Raw genomic sequence first — 12,658 nt, 5'->3', positions numbered from 1 at the left:
GGCATGTGCCCTGACCGGGAATCGAACCTGCGACACTTTGGTTCGCAGCTGGTGCTCAATCCACTGAGCTATGCCAGCCAAGGCCAGAAATATCTTTAAGATACAAATAAATCACATTGTTACTATGACTCCCAAAGTTGTACTGAATGCTGTCACTTTAATTAGCTCAGCACAAAGACCATCCCCTCACCTACAGTTGTCCCAAAACACTTATAATTCCCAAACATGGTATGCAAGGTTTCATATCAGGAGCCTGAACCTGGTTATTTCCTGTTCATCCTTAGAGACTCACCTGGAGACATTCTCCACCAGGAAGAGTTCTCACACCTGCATGATTTAGTTAATTCTACATGTGTCCCAGCAAGTTTTATATGGAATTACAATTGGCTGATTTATTTGTCCCCTGCTCTATAAGACTCTAAGCAAGATATCAAAATGTCAGCAATAAGGTAGGCATTTGGCATCAGGGGGTGCTAGCACATAACATTAAAGAGAAAATGGTCCAATAAATATCATCATATACCAGCTAAGTGGTATGTGCCCAGTGGCCACCTCTTTTACCCACTTGGTACCTTCATATCATCATCAGTGAAGTTGAAAAAGCCTGGCTCATAGTAACCACTCAAGAACTGTTATGATAGTTTTGAATATCTATATTTATCTATGTTTATTTCTCTGCCTGTGTCTATTCTCTATGCATCTGCCTAGAGTAGAGCAGAGTCTGAACCCTGTGGTGACTCTCCACGCAGGTGTGTCTGCAGGCCGCTCCCTATGGTAGGGCTGTATTACCCAGAAATGTTCTCTACAAGCCAGTTTTGGATAAATTTATCAAATACTCTTAAAAGAAAATATGCTCACTAGATGCATAAAATGTTATATTTGAATTTGAAAAAGACCCCAAGCCAAACTTTTAATTTTATTTAACCAGTTCACACCAATATAATCTTACTGTTTGCTTATGGCTAGAGCAACCACACATCCCAGTTTGCTTGGAACAGTCCCAGTTTGTGCCTCTCCTTCTGGCATAATGGTTAATTATACATTTCATTCTCAAAAGTGTCTGAATTTGGACAATTAATTATATGACCACTCTATGGGGTCTAGCACAAATAACAGCCCTTCTTATTACAAAATCTTTTATTACAAAATCATAAGCACATAAGTCTGTAACATAACAATATCATATTCAAGCCTACCATATGATATTTTAGGTGAAATGTTCAAATCAAAACTATAAATTATTACACTCATATTATCATCCTACCAACCATACTCAAGCAGGCATTACTTTTGTCAGATCCTGTATTTGCCGCTCATGATCATTCTGATTGATTGTAGAGTTTTTTCTGATTGGCCAATGCTCATGCCATTCCAGCTGTGAAATATTATTAATATCAGATATGCCCATAAGCTAATTAAAATGTAAAGAAGTGACCTGATTTCTTCTCCTATAAATGGAATTGAATGCCAATACATTAATTATTAGAATAAGAAAAATGAGAAGGACAAAACAGGAGACAGCCTGACTCACCAACCCCCACCCCCACCCTCACCAAGGACTGACCTGGAAAGGAAGGAACCTGGGCACGTCTGAGTCCCACTGTGCTGTCTGTGCCCCTCAGTTCCACCCTCTCCAGCCCCTCTCTCCCACCTGGGCCTTCTCTCTTTCCTGGTTTCTTTCAGGTGCAGTCACTGTTCAGGACATTTGTCCCTTATTTCTTCCCTTTCCAACCCCACAAAAATTTAAGATGCCCAATAGACAGTTTTGTTCAAAATTGGAAATTGTAGCTGTTGTTCCTCTTTATTTGAGTGTGCTCCATTTGCTTGCAGATGGTTTAGCTAGAAATGTCTTCTACTTGACCAGCCATAGAATTTCTTCAAAAAGTACATTTCTTTGAAAGTCAGACTAAGGACATCAAGTTCTGTAGTTAAGAAAGCTTTATCCTTGCCATACCTGTAAGCCTGATCCCCTTAGACTAAAAGGGCAATGAGAATTGTACCATCCCATCACTTGGCAAGGAGAAATGGTTTCTGCCCCAGAATGACTAACGGAACTCATGCCAATTGAATTGACCTGGTAAGGAAAGCCTGTGCGTATCTGCAGAAAAAGTGCTTTTCACAAATAATATGGTCTTGGAGTAGAGCGGTTCTTTTTTAACCTCCACTAGGATTTTTAAGAGTTATAAGAACTAGAGCAGTGAGAGTCATTGGTGTAAATTCCATGATTTCCTAGCCAAAGAAAGAGTTGTGGTTGTTCAGATTGGAGCATGACTAATTTTAGCACTAATGAAGACTGTCCTTAAAGGTTTTCCCACCTCTGCCTATTTGCTGCCACCCATAAAAAAACATCTTCTGAAAAACACAGTGGAATCTAGAGTGTCTGGGAGGAAGTGGGAGGTGTATCAGTAAACCATTTAATTCAATCTCCACTCAGAAACTGAAACAGAATCTATGTGTGAAACAGTGACTTTGAGATACAGCAAAGTTTGATGTCACACAAATTGTTGTACTAAGAAGCACATGATGAAAGGTTTTTATTTGGCTTTGAAGTAAACAAAAGGTCAGGCACTGTGTGATTACAAAAGCTGTGAAACCAAACCACGTGTAGTCATTTTTTACTATCCTGCTCACTAGACCAGGACAGAAAAGTAGATAAGGGATTATTCAGAAGAAGACTTCTCAAGAGTGGAAGTCGGTAATCACAGGTCTAAATTTCAAAATGGAATCAACAGTTAAATGAAGGAATTTTTGCTTGTCTTTCAGTACATCTGTCTCAAAAGCACACTTTGGGGGATGGGTGTGCTACCTAAGGTGTCAAGGTGCAAGCTGTTGTCTGCTGGTTCATTATGAGACAAAGAGCTTCCACAAGAATCTGAGTCAACATATTGCATCCTTCACTGAGAACATCTTGCAATCAATCAATCAATCAATCAATACATGGAACTAAACAGAACATTTCATGAAGAAATTGGTCCATTTTTTCTGGTGCTAGCTTCTGATTTTCTTGCAACTGGTAGCAAAGTTTGTGAACCAACAGTAGTTTACACAATACGGTTTGAGCAGTCTGATATAAGATACCAAGTTTTCTGTGTCAGAAATTATATTCAGCTGCTAATAATAGAGGCCCTATTAAAGAAACTTAAGTAACTTGCAGGGGTATCCAACCTTCTGGCATCTCTAGGCCACACTGGAAGAAGAAGAGTTAGCATGGGCCACACGTTAAATATACTGCAATGCATAATCACAAATATATCTCATAATGTTGTAAGTAAATACATGATTTTGTGTTGGGCCACATTCATAGCCATCTTGAACCACATGCAACCTGTGGGCTGTAGGTTGGACACCCCTGATTAGAGGATCCTTCTCTCACTGAAAAGATGTGAGAGACTATATAGGACTTGTGTGTCCATCATAAGCTGAGTTTTATCAGATCCACCAAGTCATAAGGTTGGGTGGACCCAGCAGCATTCCATAATAACATGCAAATGCACCTGGGCTCAGGCAGTGGTAGGACTGCAAATAAAGCTACACAGCAGCTGCCATGGACCTTCATGTGGTCTACCAGCACGGCTCCAGCACGTCTCCCTCAGCTCAGACTTGTGGCTCCAAGGAAAGCCCATTATGATCCACAAATGGAGAAGGAAAATGGCCAAGCTTGTTTCACAGATGGAGCAACTCAGTGTGTGAGTATAAGCCAAAGGTGGATGGTTGCCGCTCTGTAGCCCCACTTAGGCCTGGAAAGGAAGTGGAGAGGGAAATCCTCCCAATAGGCAGGGTGCCAGATAAGCCAACTTTTGTGTATGGGAAGAAAAGGGGCTAGAGGCAAGAATATGTACATCATAAAGGATAAGTAGTAAGACTGAAGACAAACAGTCTAGAAAAGGTATATGGATGGATCCATAGGAATGGGAAAAAGTACTGCATGCTATCCCTCAGAGAGCATCCATCTCAGGGAATGTAATGAACAAGGGAGTAGACAGAATGACCGCCAGTGGACACCAGCATCTATTGTCCCTGACATACTAGGCACACAAACAGGCTAGCCATGGTGGTGGGGATGGAGAGCTGATCCTGGCTGCATGAGTCCCCACTCACCAGCACTTATTTAAATATTGCTTTTGCCATGAGTCCAAACCTGCCAGCAGCAGAGACTGACGTGTAGCCCCCAATGTGGCACCACCTCTCCAGACCAACTTGGTGTCAAGTGGATTACATTAGATTCCTTCCACCCTAGAAAACACAGTGATTTATCTTGACTATAATCAACACATTCCCAATATGGGTTTGCCTCCCTCTCCTGCAGAACCTCAGCCAGCACTCTGGTCCACATGCTTACAGAATGGGTAACTGACTGACGTCGGACCTCACGTAATATTTCTGGGGTCAAAAGGACCCACTTAAAAGCAAAGGAAGTTAGACGGCAGGCACCTGATCATGGGATCTTCTATTGAATGATAAAGGTGCTTAAACTTTCCACTGCCCACTGTACCTACATATATTGGGTATCAAATAGGACTTGATCTGTCATTCTGTATGGAGTTTTCTACAGCCCTTCTCTGACGATCTGTGCCTCAGCCAGAGTGCTTTCCCGGAGCACCCCTTGGACTTCCATTGTCCTGTTCTGAACACAGTTAAGGAATCCATTTTCATTATTTCTTCCTTCTTTTTATATCTTAGGTTCCCCTCACAAAATCTTGCCCTTGTTATATTATAATACAGTTCTTAGAATCTATGTCCCAACATAATGTTACCAGCAGGACTGCGTTATAGCAATGTCTTTTTGGTCCTTCTAACAGCTAAATATTACATTAAGGCAAGTGGTAACTTCCAGCAGGCTAGTGGTAACAAAATAAGAATCAGGTTGATGTATCATACTGGGAATGTTTTCCATGTGTATGTTTTGTGATCCCTCTAAATAATTGTCCTTTCCAATTAATAAAAAATATTTTTCTCTTTCAGAGATTTTTTACTCGTTTCTACAAAATACAGGCAGGATCAAATTTGGTTACCTCTGGTTTTTCCATCTTCTGTCTTCAATTTAAATATGTTAAAAGCCTACAATAAATATGTTTTTCCTCAAGGTTAAGATTTTTATCCCTGCATTAAATACAATTTTTGCAATATTCTTACCATGTGAACACAAGTCAACCAATTCCTCAATATTCACAAATTCACTTATAAAACTGGTTCACAGTGGTTTCATTTATCAATATTATCTGCTCTCTGCTCCCAGAAAAGAATTTTCTTCATCTGTTTTTTTTCTAGTCCCCATTTCTATGCCTCTTACTCACATTCCCATTGCCATATTGTGTTTTATTCAGACAGCTTAAAACATCACAGTGCCTCTCTACCCACACAACATTGTCTTCTTATTTTTGTAATATGCACTTTTTTCTTTTAATAAAATCTTGGCCCACTTAGCTGTATTCCTGGAACATCAAGCCAGAAGTTCTTCTTATTTTTTTCCAGTTATTTCTTCCAAAATATATCACACATTACTTTACTCTTAAAGCTTACATCATCTTCTTTCATCTCCAGCAAGAAATGGCTACAAGCATGCCACTTGGAGTAATTCTTAGTTATTTGATAATCAAAATTCCCATAACATAATCCCCAGGCAGTTCATGCTGATTTAGTTTTTGAAACATTTTCTGACAATAAAAAGTTGCTGAACAATTCTGTGATGTCTGTGTTTCAGGGCTTCAAAGAGGTTTTCCCTCTCCCATGTCAGCATCCCTTTCTATACTTAGGTCCCAAGAGGGACAGGAGGGGCCCAATGAAGATTAAACCCTCACATGCCTATTACAGATAAGCCTTAAGTAGTCCTCTTTGCGCATCACTAACCTTATTCTTTCCTTTGTTCTTTTTTTTTTTAAGCATTAATCCTCCCTCTCCCGGATCATTTTAATGGATGTGAAATCTTCCTGACTTCCCTGAAGTCATGGGAAGTTTTCACATTCAGCATATCCATCTAAAATATAGGACACACTGCTGTGTATTTGCTGTAACAATATTGTAGACATGCATGTGTGTGTGTACATGCCTGCATGTACGCACACAGATGCTTGCTTTGGCTCATCAGGAGCTTACTGAATTGGTCATTATCCATATACCTTTTATTGAACACCTCTTCATGCCATTCACTGTGCTAGCTGCTCGATCACCTGGTCCAGCTGCTTACAGCTCATAAACTGGAGAAACAAAGAAAAACAACAAAATAGGTGGTAATGACCTAGAGCAGCAATTTTCAGTGGGTGTGCCATGGCAGGCACACCGATGTGCCGCAAGAATTTTTAAAACATGCAATACCTGGCTATTTAGTCAGGGGCATGACCACTGACCTCTTTACCCTTAGATGGTCAGATTAAAAAATTACCACAGCCAACACAACAATAGCCATTTGGTGTGAATGAATCAAAATTACACCTGTTTTTGGTCAGATTGGCAAAAAAATATATTTTCTGGTGTGCTGCAAAATTTTAGTAATTAGTGTGCCATGAGATGAAAAAGGTTGAAAATCTCTGACCTAGAGTATAAAACCTATAAGACGGCATGGAATTGTAAATGCAAACCCCTACATCAGAGTAAGAAGAAGGCGGAGGAAGGTGAGAGTGCAAAGAGGAGGGCCAGTGGATGCAACTGGGCAGAAGAGAAAGGGGGCAGAGATCTCCGGGCAAAAGGAAAGCAAAGGCGGGAGGTGAGGCGGGGGGAGTTTACTGAGATTTTTATGAAATGGTTGAGGTGATGTGCATGTCTCCACACAGCTGTAGAGGCAAGTCTGGGGAAATTGTGGGAGAGGATGCTAGGAAGACAGCAAGAGCCAATTCACAGGGGACCTGTATTACATGTGGGAGAGCCTGCCCTTTGCCCCACCCCTCTACTTGTCTATGACTCCAGCCACTAGACTTCTGACCAGCACAAGAACTTCTAGGTTCTGTTACCTGCTTTCTGCTTTTCAATACTTGACTCTTTTGATTTTAAGCTGTTAACTCAATCTCACACTTTTTCTCTCCAAATTATCCCAAATGCCACTACCACATTAACTGTATTCTTATATTTTATGTTTTATATCTCTGCCCTACACCATCAGCTATAATTGCCCACCAAATACAGCACAAATCCCTACAGAACATGACCCCAAATGAATGACTCTACTATCATTTCCCATGTCTCCCCTAAACATGCACTGCAGACGTGGGTATTCTGGTTGCACTCCCCCCCCCACTCCAAACCCTTGCTCATGCAGTTCTTCTCACAACGTCCTTGCCGTTTCCATCCACTCAAACTATTCTTCTTCCAGACACATCTCCACTGTCACTCTGTCTCCTTGGAATCAGCAATGCATCTTATTTCTGTTATCCTGCAGCATTTATTGTATTTCCCACCTCCCTTCCCCACCATAGTTTCATGTTTTTGTGTTACTCATTGAGCTAAAATGATTGCCCCTTTATGGTAAAAACTGTGTCTAAGCCATTTGTTTTTGCTTCCCATAGTACATCACACCATTTCCTGAGCAGATTACTTCTGCAATGATCACCTTATCACCTCAAACCCCTTTAATGTTTACAGGAAAGGTAGAGGCTGGTATCCTACCTCTGTGTTATAGAAACAAACATTTGAGTATTAAGGAGTCAAGAAGTTTACTTAAGTGTAAAGACTAGAGCCTAAGCCCCAGACACCATGTCAGTGCTTGTAAAGACCATCCAGAGCCAGGACTCTTCCTTAAGAAATTATAAAGTAAGCTTTCAAAAATATATTAAGAATTATTTTACTACTATTTTTCATCAATAGTAGGAGGAAAGATAAGTTGTTAAGTGTTCCTAAAAAATAAGTGAGGTGGTTTCTAATTTTGCACTTTAAAGATATGAAGACTCCACTTAGAGGGATAGAGCTAAAAAATAATTTGGGATGCTGCAGATTCATTAGAGCTGCTTTGGGTTAATTTCCTAGAAATAAATTTATTCAAAGCCATTTCACCACATGGCTAACCCACCAAATGACCATTTATAAGAAAATGTCAGCTCCATATCCTAAGGTTCTGGAACATTTGTTGCAACCATCAGAGGGCAGTGTCAGGGGTGGGACACAAACCCACCAAAATAGACAAGGCTACGAACTGGATTTAAGAAGGAGACCACCTACTCACAAATAAAGCACTGAGCACTTGACAAATAACTAGGCATCCAAGTTGTAAAATATGCATAAAGGAGTATCCAGCTAAACTGCACAGATAAATGCTCAATAAAATGGCTGAGGTGAAAATACTACAGTGAAACTAAAACTCTGAAAAATATCTTCCATAATTCATCAAAGTTATACATTGGCTTTTGGAAATTGGACTGTCCTGAGTCTCATTTGGAGACATGTCTAGCCTTGGTTGATGACACATTCATCTTCTGTCAAAGTTCCAGGTTTGTGTATCGGCACAAGAGTGGGTCTCTGATCCCAGGTCTTAACTCTATCCTACCTAGTGTTACTTTTTTTTATCTTATGTCCTTCATTCAAGGTTCTGAGTTCTATAATGGTTTTGCCCATATAGCACATCCAATGCCTCTTTATGTTCCTAGTACTTAACACTGCCTTGTATTTGGTAGCCAATGTGTTAGCTATTGAGAGATCAGATGAGAGCAAAGCATCAATCCAATTACCTCACCTTTAAGGAGATGGTTTGGGGAACCCTCAAAAGATAGTCTCTCCTAATGGTGGTTCAATAGTTTCATCTTCATATATGACAATGTTATTGTTACAATTAAGTCAAGAGTATTCTGGAGTTAAGTAAAGTTTTCCTGCCTAATCTGACTCCCTCCAACTGGACTAAAAGTCTTTCTTAAGTGGGAATTGGAAAAGGAACCATATATTATCCCTTTAAATCCTACAGATTACTGGATAATGTTCCTATAATAAACTTGGAATTGCAAGGGGTTTCTGTTATCAATAATGCTTACTTTTAGTAAGAATTTGAATTATGTTAACAACTCAGTCTTCCTGTTTTGCAATGATGCAAAGCCCAACCAGAATGCATTTCCTTAAACTATAACCCTGGGCTCTGGATCCTTTATTATTTTAGAAATGCCTGTTTCCTGCCCCCAGAGATTATGACTCCTAGATAACCTGCCTTATTTCTGACACTCAGGGAGAAAGGTCCCCCCAGATCTGTTGTCTGGGACTCCTCTCCTATGTTTCCAATATCCAGAACTATCCTGTAATTACCTCATGATGTCTCTTTGGCTCTCAGCCCTGGGACTTGTTAATCTTGCCAGCCTTGGGCTAAAACTTACTTACTAGCTTCTTAATAAAACCTAAGTTTACCCTCTTGTGAAATCTGATAGTGCCCATTGTTCTGAGCTATCCCTTGGTTTGTGTGCTTTCACAGCATTTTCCTATTGTATCTTAGCTCTACCCACATCTGACTTCCCCACCAAATTCTGGACATTCTTTTTGCCCTTGTCCTCAAATAGAGGGTTGCCTTTCTTAATGTATGCTTCCACACCAGGGAATTCAACCTGCTCTGGGTGTGCAGTGGCATGACTCTCAAATCTCCTAGCACATAGTCTCATCAATCCTAAAACTACTAGAACTTAAGCTCCATGAGAGCAAGGAGGTGCCTTGTGCTTATCAACAATCCAAGTTCATATTTAAAACAGTGTGTGACAACAGTCATTACCAGTCTCAGTGGCATTTGTAGTACAAAAGAATGCTTGGTTAATGTATAACATTTTGAAGGGAGCAGTGCCACATGGGTCTCTTTAGATGTCTATAAGTCATAAATATGACTTCAGCATTCCCTTCATACCTTAGATATAGAACACAGTGTCAGACTTGTGTACAATTGTGATTTAAAATTTGTTATCACAGACATTTTTTATTCATCTGGTTTCACAAGAACACTTTCATTTGAATACTCGAATAATTGTCCTTTTTTAAATCCTCACCTGAGGACTTTTTTTATTGCTTTTTTGGAGAGACAGGAAGGGTAAGAGACAGAGACAGACAGAGAGAGAGAGAAACATTGATGTGAGAGAGAAACATCAAGTTGTTGTCTTCGCACTCTCCCCAACTGGGGATCAAACCTGAAACCCAGGTACGTGTCCTGACCAGGAAACAAACCTGCAACCTCCCAGTGCACAGGACAACACTCCAACCAACTGAGCCACACTGGCCAGGGCTGTCATTTGTTCAGCTTTACAGGTTCTGGGCCTTCTGCTTCCAAAGTGACTACCATACCCCCATGAAAAACCAAGCAGTTTGTCATTAATTTGGGTGTAAAGTGTGGTCCTTCAGGATAAGGGGTCAGACACCCCACCCCAGGAGGTCTCCTGCCTGCTCTGAGCCATCCAGACTACTTCCTGACATGGAATATCCAGGGACCCTAGAATGAACGCTAAACATTCTGATCTGGAGTCAGATGCGTTACCGTTGTGCCACGAGGTGCCCCTGGGGACCTCAATCTGCATGGGACCAGGAGCACTATAGAAAATAACTTAAACCTGTCCAGCAATTAGGGTTTGGATATGGGCTCATTATATGAAACTGGGGTTCCTTAAAAGAGATCAGACTAAAGGAAAAGAAGACAGAAAGAAAAACTGCCCTGGTGGAGACAAAGCCTTGGTTTCCAGGGACTGAGTCTGACCTGGGTCCCACCTGGGTCTGAGCCTGCAGGGAGGTGAGCATCTGAAGGTGAACAGCAAACAAGCAGTTGGGGGGTGGGGGCAGCTGATTAGGGATGTTCACTGAAACAAGGCTTCATGGAATAGCAACACAAGAACAGAGAGCATCAGGTGGAAAGGCCACACACACACCCCTCCCCAGTAAGAGGAAATATGAATAGCATGAGTAAGCAGCATTAAGCTGAAAGGAAAGGAGCAAAACTTTAAAAGTTTAAGTCATGTCCCTAATTCAGCTCCTAACAGTTTTTTCAACTTTTAGTTGCATACTAAAATGCATACTTGTGCAAAAAGAAAACAACATCGATTTGCAAGTCTCTGTATGCTAACACTCATGAAGGAAAGTGAATGGATCCAAACGGTCTCAGATTGGAAGTAAAATCATGGTGCCCATGAGGGTGCCCGTAGGCGTGCTCACCCTCAGGACAGAGGATTCAGGCTCACTCAGCCTGAGGGTGTTAAAAGGAAACTCCATTGAAAGGACTGACTCACCACCTGACGGGTAGCTCAGCAAGAGCTGGTGGAGCCAAGTCCCCTGCCTGCAGACAGTGCAGAGTGCAGAGAGCACAAGGCCTGGGGCAAGGGCACAAGGAGCCTGAACACCTTGCTACTGTTTTATGTTCTTCACATATTCTCATTTACTTGTTCAATTCTCAAAACCACCCTATGAGGTAGGGACTATTATACCCTTCCCCCCATTTTCCAGATGAGGGGAAGGAACTGAGGCACAGAAAAACTGAGTAACTCACCCAAAGTCACACAGATACTAAGCACAGCTGAGATGCAAAAGCAGTCTGGCTGCTCACTTTAATGCCCCACAGCCCTCAGATGACGCTTCTCTAGTACTTAATCTGCACCAGGTTCCCCTCTAAGCACTTTGCATAGGTTAATGCATTTGAAGTTGAAAATGAGGATAATAACAGCATTAGATAAAATCTGCCTAAGTCTTCCATTCTGGGGCAATTAAAAACTGAAAAGAAAAGAACTGGAATTCTCTGATCTCTACTACTGCAGAATGCAACCTGATATAAAAATGAACTGGTATAAAGAACAACACGGCTATGGAGAAGATCCTGATTTCTAAAATAATCATAAAATTCTAATATTGAAAACAGTGTCATAGAATACTATAGAGCAAGGAAAGCAAATAAAAAAGAAATAGTACTAAATGTATCAACCTGTGTTGATCCCAGAAAATAAAAGTGTTGAGTAAAAAATATCAAGTTGCAAAATGATGCATGCAGTGTGAGATCATTTATATTGTTTCTAACAGCTTTACTGAGGTATAATTGACATATAAAAGTTGCACATATTTAATGTACACATTTTGATGAGTTTCAACATATGCATGAACCTAGAAAATCATCACCACAATCGGTGTAGAAGACATGTCAATCACCGCCAAGTTTCCTTCTGTCTTTCTCTTGTTCTCTTTCTTTTCTCTTTCCCTCTCCCTTCCTCCCTTTGTTCCTTTCTCCCTTCCTTTTCTCTTTCCTTCCTTCCTTCCTTCCTTCCTTCCTTCCTTCCTTCCTTCCTTCCTTCTTTTGGTGGTAAGTACACTTAACATGAGATCTACCTTCTTAACAAAGGTTTAAGTGCACAATACAGTATTGCTATTGATAGGTGCTATGTTGAACAGCAGATCTCTAAAACTTTTTCATGAGTGCATAACCAAACTCTATATCAAAAATAGTTATTTATATTGTTTGGGTGGGTAAAGATATACAATAACAGCCATGACTGCAAAGTGGAAGGTTACTGGTTTGATTCCTGGTCAGGGCACATGCCTGGGTTGCTCATTCAGTCCCTGGTCGTGGTATGTACAAGAGGCAACCTATTGATGTTTCTCTCTCACATCAATGTTTCTCTCCCTCTCTTTCTTCCTTCCTTCTCCTCTCTCTAAAAATAAATAAATAAAATCTTTAAAAATATACCATAACATTTCAAAGACTTGTTCAATTCTCAAAACTACCCTATGAGGTAGGGACTAT

The sequence above is a fragment of the Phyllostomus discolor genome, chromosome 2 (assembly GCF_004126475.2).
Source record: "Phyllostomus discolor isolate MPI-MPIP mPhyDis1 chromosome 2, mPhyDis1.pri.v3, whole genome shotgun sequence".
Lineage (NCBI taxonomy): Eukaryota > Metazoa > Chordata > Mammalia > Chiroptera > Phyllostomidae > Phyllostomus > Phyllostomus discolor.
This window is presented reverse-complemented; position numbering follows the sequence as displayed.